The following is a 6,461-nucleotide window of genomic DNA, read 5'->3' as shown; positions in this document are numbered from 1 at the left end:
TTCTACTCCCGTAAAGATTTACACCCTCGGAAACCCTGTACAGGGTCGCTATGGGTCAGAACCGACTCGATGACACTTAACAACAACAACAACATACTCATGGAGGTAGTAACTCAAAATACCAACAGAGAGGGAAGGAGTCTTCGTATCAAATATCAGTGATATCCCCTCTGTAAACAGGTTATAGAGGGATAGTCAAGTTGACATTGGCTAACTAAAATGAGGGGGCAGTAAAAGCACGAAGTAACTGGCTTATAAGGTTTCAAGAGGGAGTTAATTTAAGAGTGTGGAGGAACAAAAAGTCCCCACTGAATAGTTGTCCCCACTCAATAGGTCTGGTTGAAAGAGATGGGGATAAGATTCTTATGATTCAATGGTGAGTAATTGTTGTCATGACCAATTATAACTGTCACAATTGTAAAGGAGATGTTTTGTAACAAAAGTGGGGGAGTAGTTAATCTTACAGTCCAGAAACAAAGGATCGTAGAACCATCAAGGGAGAAAAGAACAAGCGGAATGTGGGACCTTACTCAGAGAAGCAGTGACACCAGAGATGGAGGCAGTGATGGGGACATGGAGAAGGGGGAGTGGCTGAGGATTCTAGATTCATGGAAAGAGAGGGACTAAGAGATGGTGGCCATGAGGCTGACTTGCAGAATGTGCCCTTTGGTGATATAAAGCATTATATATGCCTGAGTGTTTTTCTGGTTTTTTTAAATAGCTAAAGTGGCGTAGTGGTTACGAATTGGGCTGCGAGCTACCAAGGTCAGCAGTTTGAAACTACCAGCTGTTCTGCGGTAGAAATATGAGGCTTTCTGCTCCTGTAAAGATTTACAGCCTCGGAAACCCTGTACAGGGTCGCTATGAGTCGGAACCGACTCCATGGCACATAACAACAACAACAACAAAGTGAATCGAGAGGAATACTGTTAACTGATGGTACATGTAGGGGAATTTAATCAGTGTGATGAAGCAAGTTGTATGATTTGTTGAATGTAAAACTGAGGATCTGCCCTATAAACTTTCACTCAATCCACAATAAAAACTTTAAGAAAAAAAGAAATCAAGCAAAGCATTGCCTTAGGCAAATCTGCTGCCCTAGTCCTCTTAAAGTGTTGAAGAGCTAAGATATCAGTTTGAGGACTGAGGTATACCTGGCACAAGCCATGGTATTTTCAATAACCTCATATGCATGCAAAAGTTGGATAGTGAATAAGGAAGACTATAGAAGAATTGATGCATTTGAATTATGGTGTTGGAGGAGAATATTACCAAAAGAGCAAACGAATCTATGTTGAAAGAAGTGCAGTCAGGATGGCCAGACTCTCATACTTCGAACATACTGTCAGGATGGACCAGTTGCTGGAGAAGGATATCATGTTTGGTAAAGTGGAGGGTTGGAGAAAAAGACACCCAACTAGATGGATTGGAACAGTTGTACAGTGATGGACTTGGGTATAACAACAATTGTGAGGTTGGCTCAGGGCTGGGCAGTGCTTCATTCTGTTGAGCACAGGGTCCCTATGAGTTGGTACCAACTCGATGGCACCTAACAACAACAACAAGGTGCTGCGAGTTGGGTTGGAGCCACCAGATTTTTGTCATGTTTTTGTTGCTGTTAAGTGCTGTTAAGTCAGTTCCAACTAACAGTGACCCTGTGTAGAGTTCCTGAGAAACAGATGGTGGGTTTGAACCACTGACCTTGTAGTTCACAGTCTACCGCTGATCCGACAGAGCCACACTGGGACTTCTTTTGGCTGGGTAGTTGAGTGCTATTATGGTCTCCAAAGACAGACCCGTGGGCCACAGTTGGTAAATTTAGATCAATTCATTTAATCCAGTCCTCCAGTGTGAGTTCAAGGCTGTCCATTGTCCCTTGTTTAGTCCCCCAGGTTGTGCTTTAGGGTGTTGGGAGCAATGCAGACAGCCAATTTAAATATATAACAGCATAATCCATACCAGATATTGATGTGGTATTTTGAACACACAAGATTAAAAGCAGAGGCAAAAATGCAACCCCCAACAGCAATGCTTTAGTGATGGCTTCTCTACAGGAAGACAGCAGGCTCCATCAGGCTGCCCCTTGGCACGTCCCCCATTCCCAACATCCCATCCCTGCTTCAACAGCGCCCCCAACGCATCGGGGACCAGCAGGTGTTCTCCTGGGGAAGCTGTTGGAAAATACACACATGATCAGCTTTGGCATGTGCTTCTTTCCTGAGCTCCCAGAAAAGGGAAAAAAAACCTGAAAGCCAAGTGATCCAATTTTGGGTAATTATCCAAGAAGCCTGGGGGGGTCCTCGGGCACATCGACTTCGGACATTTAAAAGAGGCCATGGCGGAGTCAATGAGGACTTCTCTGTCCTTGGAAGCCTCTCTCTCTGGGCACTGCTATCTTATTTCTTGTCTTGTTGGTCCAGTCAGGACACGTTCTAACTCAGCTCATTGACAACATGACTCTGATGAGGTGAGAGACAGGCATTTAACTCCTGGGCTTGATGGCCAGCTACTGCCTGTAAAGCGCCTGCTGTGAAGGCAACTTCTTCAATAGGATCATGGTCTCAGCACCCTCATTGTCATTATTCCCCACTATTGTGTTGTTCCAAAGGGTCATTGAAAACCTCACGGACCACAAGAGAACAGTGCAGGACTCGCTTACATCGAGATTGTCACCAGGAAGGACCAGATCCTGGTGAAGGACAGACAAGCATGCTTGGTGACGTTGAGATGACTGTGCCAAACCATGTCTCCAAAGTAGACCTTTCCTGAGTTGGTTTGGTCCGAAAGTCTCCACAATGGACTGAACCATGACAGTGATCATGAGGATAACACAGAAGCAGGCACTGTCTTGTTCTGTTGTACATAAGGTCACCACAATTTGGAGTTGACTCTAAGACAGCTAACAACAACAACAATCACCCTTTATTGTTGATAAAATTGCACTCTTTGTACAAATTATTTGACTTCCAGTGTTGTGAAATAGCTTATCCAAGATTGCCAAACAATTAAGTGGATAAATCTAAATTCTAACTTGATTCCCAAACCTACCTGGCTGGAGAATTGTACAAATAATCCTGTTCATCTACATATAGAGACTGCTCACTTCACAGGTCCCGTGGAAAGACCACTCATCCACAACACAACCTATGCTGGAGAAAGGCTGTGGACACTGGTGGTCAGTCAGGTTATGAAAGCCTGCTTCCAACATTTCCTTCTGGCCTCTAAGTGTTCTTTATTGCCACAAATATCCAATTCCAAACTCTGAGGGTTGAGAAGCTCAGCACAAACCTTGTCCCAAGGTGTCACCCACAAAACAAATCCACAGAAACCCTTTGATCCTGCACCAACCCCCTTGCAAGGACTCCCTGCTGGTAAAAGTTCACACGGTATGGTGGAAACCAATACTTGGAATTTGATCAAAGATCTTCTTGGTAAAGAGTTGGTATGTTAAGTACTACTGAGAAAATACCGAAACAACCGGCAACACTTCAGAATGGAATGAGGCGTTGATCTGGAAAACTCCCTAGACGGGGTTCAAATCGTGAGTACAGCACAAAACTTTGGAAGAAATTTAAAACGGAAGAGAAGCAAATGGATCATGGACCTGTAAACAGAGAAGCACTCCTAGTGACGGCTGTTTCTGGGAGAGGAGCGTCCCATGAGAAGGGAGAGTTTGCGTTGGCATTTTGTTGTTAATGTGGATTTGTTTTTTCTAGACTTCGTTTGTTCTTTCAGCTTGAGAGATGTCAAGTGTGTTCTTCTCTTTTGGTGTTCTAATTCCAGGTCTTTGCACAGTTCATTATAATTCAGAGTCCACTCAGTGACAACTGGTTTCCTGGGAAGCAGACACCAAATGCTGTCTGATGGATCATGTGGTAGAAGGGGACTATGAAGAGCGTATGTCAATATGTTCCAATCCATTGTATTTTACAAACAAGGTTTAACTATTCCAAGGGGTGGGAGAAAGATGAGGTGTTCTGCTCCAGTAAAGATTTACAGCCTCGGAAACCCCTGACTGGGTCGCCATGAGTCGGAACTGATTTGATAACACACAACCATCTCCACTATCCAAGAGCCAGTGTTGTTGTTATGTGCCGTGAAGTCGGTTCTGACTCATAGCAACCCTGTACAGGGTTTCCGAGGCTGTAAGTCTTTATGGGAGCAGAATGCCTCATCTTTCTCCTGCAGAACAGCTGGTAGTTTCGAACTGCTGACCCTGAGGTTCACAGCCCGATTTGTAACCACTACGCTACCAGAGTGGACAGTAAAAAGCAAAAAGGCAAGGAAATAGGGTGTTAGCTTAGCACTTGGTGGAAAAGACAAAGTCAAGTCTAAGTTTGCCAAAGTCTGGTCTTTGAACAGTTTTGAGCACCTGTGTCTACACATAAAGCTTTCGAGAAAATCGTAAACCTGTAAGTCCAAGCAGTTATAACCAAGAAAACATAGTGGCAGAGAGGAACAGCCACCCTGAACCCCTTAAACTTTAGTGGATGGGACATGAAGTTTGGCCAAACAGCACATGGCAGGTGGCCCGTAAATTCACCCCCAAGAGATGCCCTGGACTAGAGACATAGAATGGTAAATGAACGAGCAACAATAACCATGTGATGGCCAGAGATCTGGTGTGGGCTATGGGTTAATGCACTGGGCTGCAAGGTCAGCTTGAGCCACAATGCCAGTGGTGATTAGAATTGTGGTTGCCTTGGCAGGGCCAGACCAAATGACTTCAGGGTCCTTATGCAGCTCACGGTCCCCACCCTGCTCTACACATGCCGGTGCTACCTCCCACCTATTGTTGTTATGTGCCGTTGAGTCCAGTCCCACCCATAGCGACACTGTATAGGGTTTCCAAGGAGCAGCAGGTGAGCTTGATCTGCCAAACTTGCAGTTCAAATGACTTTGCAGTCTGATGCATTAGCCCACAGCACCATGCCATCAAATCCATTGCAACCCATGATGACCCCACATGACAGAGTAAAACTCTTAGGCTGTGGTCTTCGTGGAGCAGATCACAGAGCAGCTGGATGACCTTCTTGTTAGCAGTAAGCACTGACCACGTGTGGCCAGGCTCTGTCTCTCATACAGTTCTTCTCAAGTCTCGGTCTTACCATCTTCCTCTGGGACATCGGCCCCCTAGTCAGTGCTGGGCTACTGCCACGGTGACTCTCTCCTGAGTCTTGAGTCCCACAAGTCATTGTGGTAATAATGCCCCTGCCTTCTCATGGGAGACCATGCCTAGCCCTGAATGGGAGCAGCCCAGGGCCACTACGATTATGTTACTCAAATGAGAAGAAGAAACCCCCCCTTGGATGCCACATTCCATGAAGGAATCCCTCAAAGCAACTGGGCAGGTGGGTTGTTTGCCTTGCCACTGCGGGGCCCCTGTTCTCTATTGGAATCCATTTCAGACCGAGAGGGATATGAAAGCGCAAGACTCATCTCTCTCTGTGAGCTAGACTCATCATCTTCAAAGGAGCTAGAGGCTCAGGACAAGGAAGCCTTTACAGTCAAGTTCAGAAGTCTGATAGAAACCCACTCTTGCATTCATTTAGATGGCCAACAATAATTTTCAAACAAATCCATGTCAATTGCAGAAGGGCCATCCTGGCCAAAGCTCCATCAGTGGGAAAGAAAAGTCTTGAACTGAGAAGAAGTTTTCAGAACGGAGCAAGGAAAGGTGCATCATTCAGGTTAAGACGGCTGGCTGATTTCTCATTTATCACGTTCCAACGTGACTTCCGTAGTATCTCTCTGCCAGCCGGCTTCTCCAAAGGCCTCTCCTAAAATCCAGTGTAATTACTGTCACTTCATGTGAGACCCATGGAAAGCCGCAGGGATTTGAGAGGAAAGGGATTCTCCCATGAAATGGAAGTGTGTATGTTATCCTAAGTACCTTCTCATCCTTTAATTTACAGATTAAAACAGAGCCCCTAAATTAAAGATGCTTTGCAGGCTGGAAATACTGATGAAGAGACTTTTCATAATTGAAGATGGACTTGCTGTGATTCAAGTACTGTTCCGTTTAATCACTCCAGGCGGTGGAGGGACCTCAGCTCCACTATTGGCTTCCTAAGGAGAATGGCTCTCCTTCCTTCAAGCAAGGCTGCCCGTCTGGGAACCCTTGTCAGCATCCTGAAACTCTGAAAGGCATGATGAGAAGTAGGATTTTATGTTTAATTTGTGACTGCCCCACCACCTGCGAGGAGGGCTAAGGATCGGGGTCTGACGTAGCAGGCTTGGGGCATTTGGCTCTTCCTGGGAAATGCATAGAATCCCAGAAGTCTGTCCATGCTGGAGGCTGGAGGCTGGCCAGGTGTCTGTCCCAGTAGCCTTCCTCCTCTTAGCTCAATGGGAAAGAAGGAAAAGACAGAGCCAGGATGAAAGACATTGGAACTTCCTTTGGAATAGAAAACAAACTACTCAAACCTCAGCCCTCTGCCTTCACCTTGGCAATTGTACTT

The sequence above is a fragment of the Chrysochloris asiatica genome, unplaced genomic scaffold, assembly GCF_000296735.1.
Source record: "Chrysochloris asiatica unplaced genomic scaffold, ChrAsi1.0 scaffold00238, whole genome shotgun sequence".
Lineage (NCBI taxonomy): Eukaryota > Metazoa > Chordata > Mammalia > Afrosoricida > Chrysochloridae > Chrysochloris > Chrysochloris asiatica.
The sequence above is the reverse complement of the archived record's forward strand: the minus strand, read 5'-3'. Positions refer to the sequence as shown.